Here is a 21,087-nt window from a genome sequence, read left to right on the forward strand (position 1 = left end):
TAGGGCCGTTCGCCCATACGATACCGACACCGGCTTGCACTTTGCATTCATGATGGAATGAGCATCCATCTATGTAAGCGGTGGGGGGGTCTTTGCAGACGTTCTCGTCATAGTAGTGGTGGTCGGAGGGGAGAGCAGGTACGGTTGTTAGTTCGGTTTGATCCGGACTATTCTCGCAGTCGCAATGCTGGCATTCCGCCAGGCCTCGGCCAAGCGCCATCTTGTGGTTCTGGGCGTACTTCACCTCGACGTCGTAGCCCTGTAGTGCCATCATCCAAGCTGCGATGCGACTGTTCGAAACTCTTCCCTCTCTCAGCCTCTGGCTGTTCAAGAACGAGACCGGTTGATGATTGGTCTCTATCACCACCTTCTGGCCACCAATGTAACTGCGAAAGTGTTCAACGGCCCAGACCGTGGCCAGCAGGGCTTTTTCGCAGTCTGAAAATTTCAACTCCACAGCACTGAGGGACCGACTGGCGTATGCTACGACACGGCGATCTTTGTCATGCTGCTGTGACAGTGCAGCGCTCAGGCAGTGGGTGGAGAAACTAGCCTCCAAGAAGAACGGTTTGTCTTTGTCGGGATACGCGAGGCAGGGAGCAGAGCAGAGCTTCTGCTTCATGCTCTTGAACGCGAGTTCTTGAGGCTCACTCCACTGGAAGGGTTTATCCTTTCGGAGGAGCTCGGTGAGCGGTCATGCTATCTCCGCGTAGTCCTCGATGAACTGTTGGGAGTAGTTGCAGACCCCTAAGAAGCTCCTGAGTTCGGATACGTTGGATGGGGCTTTGATGTCTTGGATAGCCCGCACCCTCCCCGACTGGGGTTCAATGCCATCTGGCCCGACGCACAGTCCAACGTATTCAACTTTGGTGCGACACCACTGCCCTTTGGTGACAGAGAGCTTCGCTCCTGCTCTGGACAGCTGAGACAGAACATGGCGTATCTCTTCGAGGTGTGCATCAAAAGTCTGTGACCTAATGAGGATGTCATCGACATAGATCAAGTTGCCACGAGCTGCGGCATCGCTCATTGCCTTATGCAAGAAGATGTTGAATTCAGCGGGGGAGTTCGCGTAGCCGAACGGACATCGGTTGAAAGTTAGCTGGCGGTTCCCAAAGGAAAAGGCCAGCTTGTGTTGGTCAGCTGGATCCACACGCATGGTCCAGAATCCACTCGCCACGTCGGTGGTGGAGAAGAACTTTGCACCCTTCACCTTGGCAAGTTCTTGATCCAGATGGATCATGGGCCATCTTGACAAGGGCACTTGCTTGTTCAGCTGCCTATAGTCAATGGTGAGATGCCACTTGCCGTTCGGTTTCAGCACCGGCCACAAGGGGGAGTTGTAAGTCGAGTTACACTCGCGAATGATCTGCTTTTCCAGCAGAGTGTCCAGTGTTTCTTGTATTGAGTCGTATGCGGCTAACGGGATTTTGTATTGCCGCACGAACGTCGGTGGAGCGTTCGGATCTGTTGGGATTCGGACGGTGTGGATGTCTGCGGAGTCACAGTCATTAGAATCTCGCGCCCAGATCGCCTTGAAGTCGTAGAACAGTTCACGGAGCTGTCGTCTCTGGGCGTCCGTGGTCAGGCTGTCAGCTTTCACCAGCTGTTGTTTTAGTGTTCTTTTCTCTTGTTCGAGGGTCATACACACATGTTCCATTTCCTTATAGTAGATCATGAACAATTTGGGTAGCCCTTCTGGGAGAGTCATAGTACGCTCCTTAAGTTCCCTAACGGCTATGTGTATTTCATCAAAGCGAGCCTTTTGGTCCAGATCACAGAAGTAATTTCTCCTATCCTCCAGGACTTGGCCTAAATCGCCTACAACGTCGAAGAGAGAGAGGAGGGGCCCTTCTGACTCCCTTGATGGGGAACGCGACATTTTGTTCGAAATGTATTAATTAACTTAAAGGAAATTAATACTAGGTGTTGATTAGGTTAGAATTTAATTCAATCCAAGTTGCTAAATAATTGATGTGGTTTCTTAGCTACTTTGTTTTCACTAATGTTTCACTTGTATTAATTAGCTCAATTAATAATTAGTTAATAATAATGATTATTATTAATAATATTAATTAAGTACTTGGATTAGATATTACTCTAATGTACTAATCAATTAAACCAGTTTATCAGCTAACTGTGGTTGGCAGCTGAATTTCAGTTCTGTGATTAACACACTGTTAATGATTCACCATTAAAGTCATCTGCCAAGGTATAACACAGTTGATTTTGGGTATACAGCAGTTTACAAGTTATTGTTGAGAAATTCACAAGGTCATTAAACTAGGCCTCACACGGGGCACCACTTTAATGTAGGTTGAATTGGGATTAATTAAATTATAAATTATGTAATTGATAATTAAATTAATCAATTTATAAATAAAGATCAGTCTCATAAAATCTTAAATTATTAATCTTAATACTCACCGTGAAGGGTTACATTCAAGATTAATGGTAGCTCTGTATTAGATGGGAAACCCAGTTGTATACAAAAGCTAAATTCTGAAGGAAAAAGGAGTTCTAAATAGTTGACCTTGTGAATAAACAGGAACAAGTAAAATGCAATTCAATTTTATTAGCTTTTATTTGTCTACTACTCACTAATAATAATAATAATCTCAAAATACATTCAATGTCGGCAAAGGTAATAACAAGACAAAACAATGGAACAATTACACCTGGACTATAAATTTGAGGGAAAGAGAGAGAGAAAGAGATAGAAGGAAAAAGAAAAGAATCCCTTGTGTGTGCATGTGTGTGTGAGAGGCTAGGGCAAGCCGGTGTGTGTGTGTGTATCTGTGGGCAGATGCTAACGACTAGCCACTCTGGCAATGCTTAAACAAAATGGCGGTCAGTGCCTAGGTGTCGTATCACAGGTAACTCAATGAGGAAGGTATCAAAATGGCGTCGGAAAAATGGCGCCTGCAGGCCTAGTCGAGAACACAAGCCTACGAGCTAGCGTATCACCCTGAGGTAGCTAGCAATAAGTTGCTAAGGAGAATCTGACCACGCTACAGCTGGATCCAAACACTGCACTTAACAACAATTTCCAACAGACTATCTAGGCAAAGAACTCAACGCGAGAGAGAGAGAGAGTGAGTGTGTATATAGGTGTTGGATGGAGAGGACTAGGCCTTGTAGCGGTCTAGCCTCGGAGCTTAAAATAACAAACTTGTCGCTGCGCTGCTAATCAGATAGGGAAGCTAGCAATGGAGTTAAGGAAAGATATCATGCAAGATACCCTGTCTAACAAGTTCAAAGAAAAAAACAACCAAAACAAACAATAAAAACAAACAAACACCTTCCGTGTCTGAGCGGGTATGCTAAATAGCTCAAAGCTTAAACATGACCCTAACAACCATCTGAATAAGCTACAAATTAAAAAATTTGCCCAAGTGCCTACTCAATGCGATGGAAGTTCTTTCTCCGATGTCCGCGCTGAGGGTCGCGGTCCGAGGAGAGGAGGTTAGCGGCGCGTTGCGTCCAACCGCGGCTAACGAAGCAGGGAGATGGAGGCCTAGCTGGCCCACGGTGCTTCAGGAGAAACCTCCGGTGATGCGTCGACGAGAAAAAGGCTGAGAGGAGCGAAGCTGTCCGCAAATGCCTCTTAGCGTGGAAAACTACTTACCTGTAGTTAAACTTTGCAAAGGTTTAGAATCAAAACCACTATATCGCTGAAACTTAGCGGGTCGTTCAAAAGTTCGGCCGAAACTAATTTGAACAGGCTGTTCTCAGACAATAGCGGTTAGTCTCAACACTGTAGGCGAGCGTGCCAACAGTCCGTCCGACCACTCCAGTAGCCAGAACACGAGAGGACGAATCAAGGCGCTCTCGATACAGTTAAAGCAGTTCCACTTTACGTCACATCCGGGTGGAGCGCGCAAGGAATTGTGGGATCGTTATAGGGGGCGCTGGCGAGTTACCAACACTAACAATCGGCACATTCCAGTTGTAGCTATAGTCATATGCTAACTTTAATCACCCTTGTAGTGGTAATTTCAGTAAACGGTTTATGTTCAGTTTCTTCTTCATTTATTCTCGATTCAAAAGGCACAACTGAGTCACACAGGTTGATCAGTGCGTCACGGGCAGTAACAATTTTATCCAAAATAGATTTTCCTGCCTTAGCCAACTTATTTCCATTTCAAATGTGTGCAGCAGTTGTAAAGTTCAGTATGTTTTGTGTAGAACTCTCTTGAACTATAGGTTCACTTCTACACTCTGGTTCCATGGTGACATTTTGCACAGGACTGTGTTCCTTTGATAACAGAAACAAAGCTCCAGTTTATTATTATTATTATTATTATTATTATTATTCAAAACTCTCCACAGCTTAATGCACCTGAAGTTATTAATTCCTCTGCTACTACAACCCCGATTCCAAAAAAAAGTTGGGACAAAGTACAAATTGTAAATAAAAATGGAATGCAATAATTTACAAATCTCAAACTGATATTGTATTCACAATAGAACATAGACAACACATAAAATGTCGAAAGTGAGACATTTTGAAATTTCATGCCAAATACTGGCTCATTTGAAATTTCATGACAGCAACACATCTCAAAGTTGGGACAGGGGCAATAAGAGGCTGGAAAAGTTAAAGGTACAAAAAAGGAACAGCTGAAGGACCAAATTGCAACTCATTAGGTCATTAACATGACTGGGTATAAAAAGAGCATCTTGGCGTAGCAGCGGCTCTCAGAAGTAAAGATGGAAGAGGATCACCAATCCCCCTAATTCTGCGCCAACAAATAGTGGAGCAATATCAGAAAGGAGTTCAGCAGTGTAAAATTGCAAAGAGTTTGAACATATCTACAGTGCATAATATCATCAAAAGATTCAGAGAATCTGGAAGAATCTGTGTGTAAGGGTCAAGGCCAGAAAACCATACTGGGTGTCCATGATCTTCGGGCCCTTAGACGGCATTGCATCACATACAGGCATGCTTCTGTATTGGAAATCACAAAATGGGCTCCGGCATATTTCCAGAGAACATCATCTGTGAACACAATTCACTGTGCCATCCACTGTTGCCAGCTAAAACTCTATAGTTCAAAGAAGCCGTATCTAAACATGATCCAGAAGTGCAGACGTCTTCTCTGGGCCAAGGCTCATTTAAAATGGACTGTGGCAAAGTGGAAAACTGTTCTGTGGTCAGACAAATCAAAATTTGAAGTTCTTTATGAAAATCAGGGATGCTGTGTCATTCGGACTAAAGAGGAGAAGGACGACCCAAGTTATCATCAGTGCTCAGTTCAGAAGCCTGCATCTCTGATGGTATGGGGTTGCATTAGTGCGTGTGGCATGGGCAGCTTACACATCTGGAAAGACACCATCAATGCTGAAAGGTATATCCAGGTTCTAGAGCAACATGTGCTCCCATCCAGACAACGTCTCTTTTTCAGGGAAGACCTTGCATTTTCCAACATGACAATGCCAAACCACATACTGCATCAATTACAGCATCATAGCTGCGTAGAAGAATGGTCCGGGTACTGAACTGGCCAGCCTGCAGTCCAGATCTTTCACCCATAGAAAACATTTAGCGCATCATAAAACGGAAGATACGACAAAAAAGACCTAAGACAGTTGAGCAACTAGAATCCTACGTTAGACAAGAATGGGTTAACATTCCTATCCCTAAACTTGAGCAACTTGTCTCCTCAGTCCCCAGACGTTTACAGACTGTTGTAAAGAGAAAAGAGGATGTCTCAGTGGTAACCATGGCCTTGTCCCAACTTTTTTGAGATGTGTTGTCATGAAATTTTAAATCACCTAATTTTTCTCTTTAAATGATACATTTTCTCAGTTTAAACATTTGATATGTCATCTATGTTCTATTCTGAATAAAATATGGAATTTTCAAACTTCCACATTTCATTCAGTTTTTATTTACAATTTGTACTTTGTCCCAACTTTTTTGGAATCGGGGGTGTAGAACTTCTTTTTCTGAATGTGTCTGTGCATATAGACCCCTTTCACTGACGTCACCCGAAACTGGAAGTAAACAGACCCTGCGCCATTTTGGAAGACCAACAAACTCGTGATAAGGGATAACGGCAGCGGTATGTGAACCCACGAGAATAAAGTGGAGTGGCAAACGACTTAAACAAATCTGAGCTGTTTTATTTGATTTATTGGCCCAACAGTAGACTTGAAAGAAACCTGTGTGAGACTTGGCAAAAAACTGTGGATATAATGGATGTCTGTGCATGATCTGCGGACACTTTGAGGTAAGCGAACGCAAGAAATTCAGATTTAAAACATGCCAAATTGGCCCCAAGTTGATAACTGTATGAGGAGCAAGCCTCCCAGACTTCTACAATTTAATAATAATTTAGGATGGTTTGGGGCTTGCTCGCTGCTGCCAGGTTGGTTGTTGAGTAGCCTGACCTTTTTTTTTTTTTTTTCTTTTTTTTCTTTTTTCTTTTCTTGCGTGTGGTATCATTGTTGACGCGAGGTTGTTTTTTGAACATGCCACTGTGGACACGATTTCCCCTGATGAGTTATGACTTCAGACGCGATGCGTGTGTGGAGTCCGCGTGGTGTGTAAGAGAGGCTTCTCATGTGTTTGGAGAGCCGCGCTCCGAGACAAGCGCAAGCGCATCCCACCCCCCCACCCACCCCACCCCCCCAAGGGGAAAAAAAGGGACCCCCCCCCCCCCCCCCCAGGGCTCGAAATTAACTTTTTTTCTTTGTGTCCCCCAGTGGTCCCGAATTCTGTGTTGTATTGTCCCGAATGGAAGCAATAGTGTCCCCATTTTTTTCCTCTCTGAAATAACCAGTGGTTAATATTATATGAAGTTACTATTATATTTGTAACTATGCGATTTTGAACCCTTTATATCATTTTTACAATAAGTCACAAGACACAAGCGACACATGTCCAATACATCATCTACTTCAAAATTACAGTTATTGCATTTTCAGTTTATTAAACTTTGGTGATCTCACTGTATGAATAGATACCCGTTTATTTAAAGGGGCCAACTAGCTCATTCAGAAAATGTTTCAACTCACTACATCTGCAGTACACTTTAGTTGAAAATAAGACCCCTTTTATGTTCATTTCATCTACTTATACCTTGAATATCTGTTGGCACTTATAAGGCCAACTTATAATTTTCACCATTTCCGTTATCCATTTTTATGAACTTTCCGTTATCCATTTTTATGAACTTTCCGTTATCCATTTTTATGAACTTTCGCTGCCGGGTGCAAACATTAGCAACATCAGCATAGTGCCAGGGTCCGTGTATCATCCGATCATTCAAGTATTCCATTCAATCTGGAAAACGATGATACATGGACCTGCCAGGTCCGAGCCTAGTTGTGCTGCTGACTGACTAAACTTTCTGAACTAGAAAGACACCAAGAAAACTCACTTATTCTGTTGAACGGTATCTTCCGTCAATATCATCCACATCATTCCTGTTGTATTTTATAACGTGTCTAACAGTGTTCATTAAGTTCATTCAGTTGCTAGCGTTGCCTGCAGACCAGGCGATGACACTTTGGATCCTGAAGGTCCCGGAGACGTTATGTCTGGGCTTTCAGTTTCTTCCCCGCGGTCGGTCCGCTTCAACCACTTCAGCATTTTTGTTCTGGCAAGAGTCGGCGCAGCGTGTGCGGTAGCAATTCCATTCCAAGTCCATATAATGCGGACACCGGCCGAAGATTCTCGAACAGAATGCGCTGCTCTGTAGCCTACGGATGCAGGTGCATCGAAAGTGTAGCTACTATGTATTTTTCGCTGTTAACGTTTTAAAATTAAAATTGACAAATTAGATGAATGTCTACGTATGTGTTACGGCTTTGTAAATAATATTAATGTAGAACTTTTTTTCTAGATCTATTTTTTTTCCATTGTCCCGGGATTGTCCCAGATATGATAATTTTGTGTCCTGATGACATTTTTTATGGTCCCCGGGACATCGGGACACCGTTAGTTTCGAGCGCCCCCCCCCCCCCCCCCGAAAATATCGGCATAGTTCGAACACTGAGTGTAGGCACTGGGTGTAAACAACAAATAGTTTACAATGTCTGGGTAGCAAACAGATGGCAGAATTGGTGTCAGGTCCTCCTTATGTTTCCATTCTCCCTTGCTCCAAGTCTTATCATATGGGTCAAACCCATCAATCACAGCCAGTTTCTCCACATACCGTGCCCTTTCTGCAGCTGGTAATGTACTCACATAACCCGAATTATCATCCATCGTGTCACCTTTACTCTCGCTCGTACTTTGTTTTATATTGTGAGTGCATGTACTTGGTCTTCCAATATGGCGCCTAACAAAATCTCGCGGCGCGGTGACGTCATGTGAAAGGGGTCTATAGGTGTTATGTTCCGTTCTCTCCAAAATAAAATGAAGCTCTGGGCAAGTGGAATTATTTTTTGGGCAAGTATGTTTTGGGTGCTGCTTGCCCATTGGGCAAGTTGGACTGGGGGAGAGATTTTTTTTTTTATTTTTTTTTCTTCCTCCTCCAAGGACGGAGTACAGAAATCGTAGTAGCAGTTCAGCTCGTATGTGTTTTTGCTGGCAAATAGCTTGTCATGGCTCCATCCGTCACGCTCCATTTAAGAAATCTACATTTATGCCTTTTTTTTTTTTTTTTTATTCCAGAATCCTGTGTAGACATTGAAATGCATGCTAAATAAGTATCTTCTCTGTCTAGTTTCCTGGTAACAGGGTTTCTACGCAGTATGGTAAAGTATGGAATTTGATTTTAGGAATTTCCAGGTCTGGATAAGTATGGAAAATGGAGTATGGAAAAATTTGTTTCCAGGCTATTGCCTCTGTTATATTCTAAAATAAAATTAAGCCAAAAGGTTCAAACCAGTGAGAGTTTGATGTCCTTGAATTTAAGCGAAATGTGCATATGTTGGTGACTTTTTTTTTCCTTCTTCTGTGGCATCTGCCATTAGTGAACTATCTGATGTTCGCACATTGGGCAACGTTGTACCTATGCAGAACTAAATAAAATTGGTGCAAACACACATTGCAACAGTACAAATGTAAGAATGGGCAGTTACAAGTATTCTGAGAGCTGGCAAGTTTTGCTGGTATTAGAGCCCTGCACTCCCGTGGGAGTCCCGTGGGACCTGACGCAAAGCAGTGCGGCGCGGGACAAATTTTGAAAGCTCATTGCAGGCGGGAGGGGGAGTGCACAATGCGGGCGGGAGAGGTGATAAGCTGCAGTCCCGCTAACTAAAAACGTGTTTAAAATAACATAAATTATTAATTTGTCTATCATATATAACTTGTGCTGGATATTTTATTTAGCATTAATAACATTTTAAGATGCCTAAATTTGCGGATGTGGTCTAATCTCGCGTACGTTTCCGATTCCTTTCCGCTCTTCCGTGTTTGAGATCTCCGATCATGGCAGAAGAGCAGAGCTCCTCTAGTGAAGCTCACAGTGCTTCAGAAGTAAGTGCTGCTTTAAAGAGGTACATTTACCGTTAGAAAGTCAAGAGTCCTGAAATCAGACATTTGGAAGTCTTTCTCACTCGTGTATGATGCAGAGGGAAATCACCTGCCCTTTGCTTGTCACAACAAGCAAAGGGCAGGGGATTTCCCTCTGCGTCATACACGAGTGAGAGCTGTAGATAAGTGTTGTGAGCTGTAGATATTTATGCTCAAATCCACTCAAAGTAGGGGGTGGGGCACCGTCACGCTGTGTCTTTTAAATTATATTAATTTCTTATAGGCCTACTTGTATTTCCTAGAATGTAAATGTGAGGAGTGACACACAAGCTATGTGCAATGTACAATATTCTTAATATCCACTGTAGATTTTGGTAGGTGTGTTGGGTATCTCTGTAAAGCCTCAGCTGCGCATGCCGCCTGGCAACACGCACCCTCGCTACGTGCGCTAGGTGAAGGATAGGTCAGTGGAGAGCTCAGCTAAGCTCAGCATGTTTAATTCCCCAAGCCAATGACAAGAACTTTTCGTGAGAAATAACGCGATCGTCTGCATCATGTGGGATTTGCGGGCGGGAGCGGGACTGAAGATCATAATTCTTTGCGGGAGTGGGACTGAAAATTCTGTCCTGCGCAGACCTCTAGCTGGTATTGTGGAGCTGCCCCTGGGTGTGAATGATAGCATGTGTGTAATATTTTCTGGGTGAATTTGCTCAATCTCCCAGCCAGAGTGGTGGGTAAATAAAAGTAGCATATACAAAGAAATGATGCAATTGTAACAGAACCATTTGTGACCTTCTACAATGCAGATTGAATTGCGAGTCTACTCGTTCCACTCGGACACTTTTTTTTTTTTTTTTTTTTTAAATGAGGACACCATCTCCTCATTAAAGTGTCTGAGTGAAATCGAAGACTCGGATTCAGTGTGGCAACTTGAGCATAAAATGCTAACTTGAGCATAGAATGCCAACTACTGACCATTAAAGAGAATTACCTCGGGTCAAGCAGCCGAGGCAAGTGTTGCAGCAAACAGTTACGTCGTAGGAGTTGAGCACTCAGAAGAGAGAACCTCTCGGGAGATGCAGCCCAATGAAGGGAAGGTCTAAAAATATTTTATTATTATTATTATTATGTACATGTATATAATAAATTTTTTAAAAATGAATGAGGAATGTGACCGGGAGTCCTGTGAATGGTCAGTGTGTTACATTTTGGCAGATTTAAAAAAAAAAAAAAAACTTTCGTGTGTGCCTGCGAGAGAGGGCTCGACATCAACTTTTTAATTCACTTGTCCTGACCATACTTTTTTTTTTTAAAGAAACAAAGTATCTACTAGTTAAAAGAAGAGAACCCATTTTTAGAATGGTTATGAAGATGGATTGATGTAAACTAATGATTCATGTGAATAATTGAAAATAAGGAGCTCACACAACTAAGATATCCATCTCCTGAAAGTCAGTCTCTATGCAGAATGGATGGTTTCATGGATGCTGCCATTGAAGATATTTTAACCAATCAGAAAGTCCCCCCGATTGATTCTAGCAATACTCTGACGTCATTTGGGCACCAGACATGGAAGCTCCGCATAGCGAGTAAGGCTTGAAGCTGACCCTGGCTGGAGATTATTTCATTAAAAGCTTGTATGAAAAAATTGAAGTTCCATTTCTCTAACACTACGTTCAGACTGCAACCTGAAACGACCCATATCCGATTTGTTGTGAAATCCGATTTTTTTGTTAGGCCGTTCACATTACCAATTATGAGACTTGTATGCGATCTCCAATATGAACGGAAAACGACCCAAAAGTGTCCCGCATGCGCAAATTGACACATAATAAGCACATCTACCTAATACGTAAACAAAAAAAAAGCGCACTCTTCAAGTTTAATGATTTTCTTTTTTTGTTTGTTTGTTTAATTATCTGGTTAGTGTTAAAGTCTGAGGTCTCGTGTGTGTTTTTGTTTCTGAACTGAAATGAAAACGTGTAGCCTGGTAACGAGGGTTGACTCCTAAATGTCTCTCTAATTTCTATATAAGTGCACTACATGTTACTAGGAAGTAATGGATTTTTAAACTCTATATAGTGCACTCGAGCTTCAGTAGGCAGTCATTTGGGATACGGCCGCTGTATTACCAAACTCTTAATTCAGGCTTAATTTGCACATTTATTTCGTCATATTAATAAACTTTTTCTACATTTTTATAAATATTTATTTAGATTGTTTGTTTATAGCCAGCTGAATTCTGCAACTTCTCTCAGCGCTGGCTCAAGGTGCATAAACACCAGTGCAGTTTGCTATGGAGATGAGGCGAGACCTGGCGATGTGGTACAGGATGGTTAAGTTATAAATCAGTTATAGAAACTGTTTATTTAATCAGGCTAACAGATAAACATCCAGGTCCCTACCAAATCCACCATTAGCTTGATCAATTCTATAAAAGTCTATTTAAATTCTGAAAACTGTACAAATGTTTCCACCAAAGAGGCGGGATTAGCCAACGCAGAATAGTGACGTTTGTCTCTTGTTGATGACGGTAGGTCGCATGAATGTGCCCTGTCCGGTCAGACTGCAGTCGCATGTGAAAATATCGATATGCATCGGATTAGACCACATGTCCAAGCGGCCTGGGTCGCATGTGAAAAATCGGATCTGTGTCGTTCAGGTTGTCAATAACAAATCGGATACAGGTCGCATATGGGCAAAAAATCGGATATGGGTCGTTTTATGGGTGCAGTCTGAACGTAGTCAAAGTGGAGGGGGAAAGATAATACTGATATCGCTGATGAACAGCTGATTGTACTCCTTTGTGACTGAATGGGGGGGCAACTTTTCATATTTATATCCCTGGTACAAGTAGTGCTGCTGTGACTGCCTCATTCTGTGGACTGTAACCTTGTTAAACTACCTACAAACAGATCTGCATACAATCTAACTTGGCTAAATCTGTCGAAGAGGCAAGTGCATGAGGTTTTTACACATTCCTGGCAGTATAAGCACTCTTGGCATGCTCTTGACTCATTCATGAAAAACTTGAAGACGTCACCAGGCTAGCCTACTGTAATTACCGTGGTAGATGGTCCAACCCCCATGACAACACAGAGGTAAACAAAAACTACTTTACAGGATTCATGTGAACATTACTGGAGATAACAATGGCAGAAGTGAAAAACTAGCCTGCATTAATCCCCAAAGTACAAAAAGGTAAGAAGGTAATGGATAAATGCCATTTGCCACACAGGGACAGACATGGGCTGACTGGAATGGTCCTTTGGGTGCAAAAACGGCACATTTGCAGCTCGTGTGCTCGGAACATTTTGAAGAGAATTTTCACTCAAACGATTCTGATGCATCAGGCATTAGGAATGCTGTACAAGCCAAGCGCTGAATCCAGATGCCAAAAAGCAGACAAGACAAACGAGACAACGCGATGGTAGTCCGCAAAAGAAGTTCAAAGGGTAAGAAACACTTTCTATGGCTTCCTTAAAGGCGGGGTACAAGATTTTGGAATAACGGTTCCCGCAAGCCATATTTTGAAAAGAAACAAGCCCGCCCTCGCCATGCTCCCACCCCTTGCGTCTCCACCCCTCGTCTCCCTACCTTGGAAATCCTTGAAAAATAGTTCAAACTTTCTCATTTAAACTGTGTTTTGAGCCCCAATTTTCACTCCACACACAATTTTCTCAAAAGTAGTAGCCACACTTGTCCTGATCACACAATGTGTCTACCTACACGATAGGACTTGCAGTTTTTGAATGAGAAGCCTGAAAGTGAGGAGAGGACAAGCGTGCAGCCTCAGACTGCCATTATAAACTTGGCAGAAAAGTCACTCGTTTTTAACTCGCTCTAGTGACCTCATTTTTACACTACAGATAAATTACATCAGTGTGTTCAGGAGAGCCTTGTGGCACTCACTGTGAAAGAATTTTGTGAATATCTCCTTCCGTTTTCATGTAAATCCCCGTTGTTTGGAGGGACCTTTTTCTGTGCATTTCTGTCTCTCCCTGCTCAGCTGCTCTCACTCACTCACTCACTCACTCACACAACACACACACACACACACAGAAGGGCCGGGCTGCTCGTGGGCTTTAGGCCCTGTCCACACGGCAACGGATTCAGGTGACTCCGATACAATTGCTTATCGTTTAGGCCTGGCGTCCACACGGCACCGGCGTTTTGGGTGCCCAAAACGCAATCTTTTGAGAACAGGTTCCAGAGTGGAAAGATCTGGCAACGTTGCCGTTGTGAAGTCGTCTGGATGAGTAGAACGGATTTGTTTACGATAACGTCACAACCACGACTGTGAGTGCTTCACGCCAGGTAGAAGTGTAAACGAATATCACCAGGAAAAAGCCTTACAGAGCACTAGTGAGAGTGAAACACGAGCTTGGATATTATTATTATTATTATTATGTTCAGTGTTAGTTCACAGTAGTAATGCAAGAAGCAGAATAGTGACAGTAATAGTGAAGCAAAAACATGCAATTGTACAAACACTGCAGCTCTACAGCAAAATATTAATTTATGAAATGGTCCTGATTCTTAACACCAGTAGTGCCAATGATCTTCTCATTTGCGATGCGAGTTGTCAACAAATCCTATAAATTGGTTCATGAAACGCGCTTACAAAATATTCACTGTGAATATTTATTGTGTAATGGTGCAAAGTGAGAGAGAGAGAATGGCCCGTAGGGCAGAGTCAATCCCGCCAGCAAAAATGGCGAAAAAAAGGAGCGATCTCACCTCTTCAGATGATGGTTTAAGTCCGACAATACATTCCTCAAAAAGGGCGTAGAGGAGCAAATTAATCCATTAACGTAGCATTCAATTTATTCCGGACCATTAAAGACGCCGCCGTCCGCGTAGAATCATAGGTCATCCTCGCCGCCATATTGGAAAGGTCAAAGCGGAGAATAAAGATTAGCTGCATTGAACTGTACCAACAGGTTTGCTGTCCAAACGAGATCACATGGATTACCTTTCACAGGTGAGACTGAAAAATACTTTTCATTGTATTTGGTCATTATAATGTAATTTTCCGAACAGATTTTCCTGAGTTTGTGGCTAATATGAAGTCTCGCGCATAAGTTTATGCGCAATGCGTCCTTACTACTTCTATTGTTCTCGTGTCTCCGAAGGGACCGTCTTACAGCGTCCTAGAGGTGTGGCATATGTGTTGCATCGTTTTCAGCAAGCGTTGCGTTGCCATATGGACCTGATATTTTACTGATTGTTGCCCATTTGGACGCGATATATTTTTAAATAACATCTCGTTGTCGTGTGGATGTAGCCTTAGTCTGATTGACGTGTCAGTATCCAATCATTTTGAGGTGGTACCTCTATGATTGGATGGCGTTTTTCCTTTATTTTACACTGTAGACTGGATTAAAATATTTCGTTTTTGGTCAAACCTTCTATTGTACTGCTTGCAACATGGGTGTGAGGAGCTTTTCAAGCAATATGGTAAAAAATACTCCTGAAAAAATCTCATACCCACCTTTAACTTAAGCGTGATGTTTTGAGTTCCTTTGTGGCATAAATGTAATAATTGCTGATGTAGCTAAGCGACTTGATGTTTGGGTGTCTTGCTTTGAGTTAGTGTTGTCAAAAAAAAAGACTAACTAAAAACAACTCTGTTCGCTTGTGTGTAACCAATTGATATGGTAATGCTTGTTTATTATGATCCTCCTCATTATTCATGTCAATGTCTGAAATACTCGAGGAAATCAGTGAAGAAATGTTGCTGGTGCTATAGTCTGTTTTGTTGAATATAGCAGTGTACTGTAAGTGGTGTCACACTTAAAAGAACTCTGAATGGTTTCTGTAAGGTATACAGGAGTTTGTGCAATAGCTGACCTCGATCAGTGCAATCTAGTCAAACACGTCATCACTTTAAGAAACGTGTGAAACAGTTTTTATGGAGTAAATTCCAACCCAGTTTTATAGCGTGTGTGAGAGATTTTATGCCTCGGCCACCTAAGGTGCAGGAGGCGTTATTTTTTTTTCGGGTTGTCTGTGCGTCCATCCGTCCTGAAACCTTGTGAACACGATATCTCCAAGGGCAAATGAAAGGAATTTCACAAACTGTCACATTGCGTGCTTTGGGACAAACATGAACTGATTAGACCTTTTGATCTCAAAATCTAAGGTCAAGGTCACTGTGCGGTCAAATGTCTGTCCGAAAACCTTGTGAACACATCTCCAAGGCAAATGAAAGGAATTTCACCAAACTTTCTCCTTTGTGCGCTTTGGGACAAACATGAACTGATTAGATTTTGAGGTTAAAAGGTCACAGGTCAAGATTACTGTGAGGTCAAATGTCCATCCCCAAATCACAACTTAAGGCGTGTAGTCTACCAGGCGGAGGCAATCCCCATCGTTGGCGTCGAGTTCTATCTAGTTATTTTTATATATATATATAATATATATATATATATATTTTTTAATGACTCATCATTGTTTATACAATTGTTATATTTGTTTCCTGTTGTCATCAAGAGGACCACATTGGAAATAAGTGTATTTTATACTTTGTCCTCAGTGCTATTTATACTTTTTTTTTTTTGGTACAAGTGCATCGTCCAGTAATGTGAACATGAATCCTGTAAAGTAAAGCAGTGTTTACCCTCTTTCTGCATTGCCACGGGGGTTGGACTGTCTACCACGGTAATTACAGTAGGCTAGCCTGTGGATGTCTTAAGTTTTTCATGAATGAGTCGAGAGCATGCTAATGAGTAGTATAATGCATAGTTTCAGCCTCATTTTACAGGTAGAGTTCATTTGTCCATAAGTCAGGGCTGCAGCTCATTACACTATTTTCAGATGTATAGTGAAAAAATTGACATTTGTCACCTTGGTAGACCTTTCGCTTTGCCCCTTCAGTACTGAAGAGTGACACTCAGCCTTGCCCCCAAATGATGTCACACATCGCCCTTCTCCTTTTAAATAAAAGGAAAGTGATACTTTATCAAAAAGTAGGTATAGTGATTGTCATTATGGTTAGTGGTCCCCCCCCCAATAAAACTCTAACTGGAAGAATAAACTATCCTGTGCCCCATTATGGTTCATGTGTTATAACTCATTATTTGATATGCAGTTTTAAGAGAGAGACTTGCCCAAATTCAAATCTTCTGGAGTAAATAAAGGTAAATCTTGATTTACACTTCAGGTTTTACTTGATTTAATTTAAAGAAATGAAACTGAAAGAAAAGAAGTTGGACATAAGGTTGACAATCACGTTGTGATTGAAAACAAACCGTGAGTGAGTTCGGCACTGTTTGTAAAATATTTTGCAGGAATTTTACAATATTTGTGATGGTGAATGTGTACCATGTAAAAGAAACAGTGAATGTCTGAATGAAAAGAAGATTCGCCACGTATTTTTATTTTATTGAGGTATTTGATCACCATTTCTCCAATTTTCAATGAATCCCGCTCGCGTGCACAAACACATGCGCACTCTCACACGAAAAGGTCTGGGGGAAAGAAGGACCAAAAGAAACAAACAAACAGGGGTACAGGCACTCAGACCATGTGCAAAGTGTGCCTGCTCAAAAACGGGGGAGAGCATGCAGGCACTACGACCATGCAGAAACATCCCCCACTCAATTTGATTCAAACAAGTTAAGCCAGTATCTCACTGGGCTGTGACAAATTGCAAATGTCATTCGCGAGAGTGTTTCAAAAGTGTCTTGAAACATTCGCGGGGCTTCTCAATTTCCTCGCATGAGTCGCAAAGTGTTGCTCCTTTTTTGCTGAAATTTTGAGCATGTTCAAAAAATTTGTGCGACAAAATTCCTCTCAAAATAGCCGCAAATGCATCGGTGTCGCAAAGCCTTCATGAACCCTTCTCGAGTCCGTTTGCATGAGGCTTCTTCTACTTCCTTGCCTGCCGAGGGAAAGCCAGGCTGTGACAGCCTGCGACTAGTTGGAGACATGACATACTTGCGGTAAAATATGCGAATATCAATTCAGTGTGATTCCAAGTGAAAATTGTCGCTAATTCGCATTTTATTGCAATTGTGTCTCCAACTAGTTGCGGGCTGTCACAGCCCAGTGAGATACTACCCTTAGCAATGTCAGAACCCCCCCAAGGGGCAAAAGATGGACACGTACGTGTGTGTGTCCCCCCCCCCCCCCCCCAAAAAAAAAAGTTAGTGATGTGATGTTTTCAGACACTCTAAGTTTGCTAACATTATGAATATTCATTGTGAGATCATGTTGGAATAGATCACTTTGTAAACATCAAGTTAGCTAGCCATAGAAAATGACAACTTTTTACATTATTTCAAATGAGCACGGTCAGTCTACTAGGGTATTAGGCAGAAAAAGAAATTTACCAGTCAAAAATAATATTTTATATAATCCTGATAAGCGCCGCAGGTGCGAAGACGAGCGCCGCAGGCGCGAAGTCCCTCTAGGGGGGTCTGGGGGCATGCCCCCCCAGAAAATTTTTGAAATTTAGACTTCATTTCCTGCATTCTAGGACATTTTCAGGGTGAAATGGCGTGTAATTTTTGATCAGAAATATTGCATATTTTTACTTTGTATTTTTTTCAGTTTCACTCCTGAATGTATCAGATGTATGTATGGTGTTTGATTTGGTAACAAAAGTGAAAAGAAAATAAACAACAATGAATTGTATATAATCTTTTGATCTAGTTACAGTATTTAATAAAAAAAAAAACCAACAGTATTCTATTTTACCATACCCCAATGAACCCCCCTTGTTAATCAATGTATCACACATACCTTTTCTGTCTTTTTGTGGAAAAACGAATCAGTTTTTGTCACATTCAATTTGGGGCGTTTGTTGGGATTCATCTTGATCCAGAAGAGTGAGTCAGCAAAAAAAAATGCGGTTCTCCCGCCAAGAAAGAGGAAACTACAACGCAGGGTGTTTGGCAATTTTCGACCAATCAGAATTCGCGATTTATTCAGTCCGCATGTTACAAGATTCAGTGCGGGCCAAAATGGCGGAAACGATGAAATATTCTGATTTTTCATTTCAAGTTTTCAGTATTTTTCGTATTAAACTGTGTTTCTTACGATTTGTAAATGATGGCGGAACCACACACGGACTGGCCATCGGGAGTAGCGGGAGTTTTCCCAGTGGGCCGGTGGTTCAGTGTGGGCCAGCGGAGAAAAAAAAAAAAAACAGTTGCGCGCTGGCCTTTAATATGATAAGCAATGTTAAGTTTCTTTAACAAACTGTTAACATTGCTTATTACAGTTGCGCGCTGGCCTTTAATATGATAAGCAATGTTAACAGTTTGTTAAAGAAACTTAACATTGCTTATCATATTAAAGGCCAGCGCGCAACTGTTTTTTTTTTTTCTCCGCCGGCCCACGCTGAACCACCAGCCCACCGGGAAAACTCCCGCTACTCCCGATGGCCAGTCCGTGTGTGGGCGGAACATAACTGGATTTATCGGATGACGTGGGAGTATTCATGTGCGAAAATTTTCGGCATTATCGTCCGTTTCAGTATCCGTCTGTGTGTATACTTGCCCGTTGAAATCGGCAATTGCCCGTCAAATTTACGGGTGGACGGGTCTCTGCCTAATACCTTACAGTCTACTACTACACTTCACTCAACACGTTAGTCAAAGTAGTGATAGGCAGTGGAGAGGTGAGTGAAGGCAAATTACAGAAAGAAATGAGATCTGACTTTTTTCTAATTAGAATTATAAATCAATTAGAACTATAAATGGTTCATATGCCATTTTAATCTCAATCACTACAGTATAACTCCCTTCATGGAAGTATTTTTATTTGAAAGTTTCTTGTGTGTAACTCAGCAGGAACAGCATGTAGAAAGTGGAGAGGTGAGCGAAATTACAGAATCAAGCAAGGGGGTATGAGAGGCTGTGGTACAGATGGGTGACAACTGAAATGAAGTGTCTTAAGCCCTGTCCACACGGCAACGGATTCAGGTGACTCCAATACAATTGCTTATCGTTTAGGCCTGGCGTCCACACGGCACCGGCGTTTTGGGTGCCCAAAACGCAATCTTTTTGAGAACGGGTTCCAGAGTGGAAAGATCTGGCAACGTTGCCGTTTTGTGAAGTCGTCTGGATGAGTAGAACGGATTTGTTTACGATGACGTCACAACCACATGACTGAGTGCTTCACGCCGGGTAGAAGTGTAACGAATATTCACGCCGGGTAGAAGTGTAACGAATATCACCAGGAAAAAGCCTTACAGAGCACTAGTGAGATTGAAACACGAGCTTGGATATTATTATTATTATTATTATTATGTTCAGTGTTAGTTCACAGTAGTAATGCAAGAAGCAGAATAGTGACAGTAATAGTGAAGCAAAAACATGCAATTGTACAAACACTGCAGCTCTACAGCAAAATATTAATTTATGAAATGGTCTGATTCTTAACACCAGTAGTGCCAATGATCTTCTCATTGCGATGCGAGTTGTCAACAAATCCTATAACTTGGTTCATGAAACGCGCTTACAAAATATTTTCACTGTGAATATTTATTGTGTAATGGTGCAATCCCGCCAGCAAAAATAGGGGAAAAAAGGAGCTATCTCACCTCTTCAGATGTTGATTTAAGTCCGACAATACATTCCTTAAAAAGGGCGTAGAGGAGCAAATTAATCCAATTTATTCCGGACCATTAAAGACGCCACCTTCCGCGTAGAATCATACGTCATCCTCGCCGCCATATTGGAGAGGTCAAAGCGGAGAATAAAGATTAGCTGCATTTAACTGTACCAACAGGTTTACCGTCCAAACGAGATCACATGGGATTACCTTTCACATGTGAGAAACAACAAATTAATTCCATCAACGTGTATCATTCACTTTATTCCGGACCATTAAAGACGCCGCCTTCCGCGTAGAATCATACGTCATCCTCGCCGCCATTTTGGAAAGGTCAAAGCGGAGAATAAAGATTAGCTGCGTTTAACTGTACCAACAGGTTTTCTGTCCAAACGAGATCACATGGGATTACCTTTCACAGGTGAGACTGGAAAAATACTTTTTATTGTATTTGGTCATTATAATGTAATTTTCCGAACAGATTTTCCTGACTTTGTGGCTAATATGAAGTCTTGCGCATAATAGTTTATGCGCATGCGTCGTTACTTCTATTGTTCTGGTGTCTCTGAAGGGACCGTCTTACAGCGCCCCTAGAGGTGTGGCATGTGTATTGCATCGTTTTCAAGCGTTGCGTTGCCATATGGACCTGATATTTTACTGATTGTTGCCCATTTGGACGCGATATATTTTTAAATAACATCTCGTTGTCGTTGTCGTGTGGATGTAGCCTTAGTGGTGAGGCCACAATGAGTCTCTAGAATATCTTCAGTGCTCATTGCCAAGTCTCTGGGACTGTATTGGAGGGATAACTGTTCCTCCAAGATATTCCCTCAGTTTATGTGCAACCTTTTATTTAATCAGGTAACTTTTAATTTGAGATCAAGATTTATTTTGCAAGCAAGATCTTGGGTAGGAGTATCTGAAAAACTTAAGCCCTTTTGAGGATTTGTGCCTGTACTTTGTATACCCACACGCGCACTTTTTTTTTTTTTTTTGAAATCAAAATTCTGCCCCTACCCGAATAGAAGGCTATCAGCTCTCCTGCTTAAACTGCATCCCCTCAGTACAGGATCAGTGGCTTTGATTCAACTTGG

General features: G+C 42.0%; 1 protein-coding gene across 3 annotated transcripts in view; it reads left to right on the forward strand.

Annotated features, from left to right (window-relative positions):
• blcap (bladder cancer associated protein) overlaps positions 1 to 21,087 on the forward strand; it is a 57,836-nt gene that overhangs the window by 12,756 nt on the left and 23,993 nt on the right. The window contains exon 1 of one of the 3 annotated variants that reach the window (XM_060919151.1): positions 6,051 to 6,236. The exons of the other annotated variants lie outside the window; for them this stretch is intronic. The gene's annotated coding sequence lies outside the window, so the exon portion shown is untranslated. Of the gene's footprint in view, positions 1 to 6,050; positions 6,237 to 21,087 lie in introns of those variants that run through there. 3 annotated transcript variants of the gene reach the window in all.

The sequence above is a fragment of the Neoarius graeffei genome, chromosome 4 (assembly GCF_027579695.1).
Source record: "Neoarius graeffei isolate fNeoGra1 chromosome 4, fNeoGra1.pri, whole genome shotgun sequence".
NCBI classification, from domain to species: Eukaryota; Metazoa; Chordata; class Actinopteri; order Siluriformes; family Ariidae; genus Neoarius; species Neoarius graeffei.